The sequence below is a fragment of the Eimeria necatrix genome, genomic scaffold (assembly GCF_000499385.1).
Source record: "Eimeria necatrix Houghton genomic scaffold, Enh_scaff558, whole genome shotgun sequence".
NCBI lineage: Eukaryota > Apicomplexa > Conoidasida > Eucoccidiorida > Eimeriidae > Eimeria > Eimeria necatrix.
This window is the reverse complement of record NW_013654423.1, coordinates 2,253-2,500: the sequence shown is the minus strand read 5'-3', so window position 1 is coordinate 2,500 and position 248 is coordinate 2,253.

Here is a 248-nt window from a genome sequence, read left to right as displayed (position 1 = left end):
CAGCAGCAGCGGCAAAAGTAGCAGCAGCAGCAGGGGGATGAACTAAGGCAGCTAGCAAACTACGCAGAGGGCCGCCTGCTGCTGCCTGCGTCGTTAAACCCTAAACCCTAAACCCTAAACCCTAAACCCTAAACCCTAAACCCTAAACCCTAAACCCTAAACCCCCACCCTAAACCCTAAACCCTAAACCCTAAACCCTAAACCCTAAACCCTAAACCCTAAACCCTAAACCCTAGGGTTTACCTTTG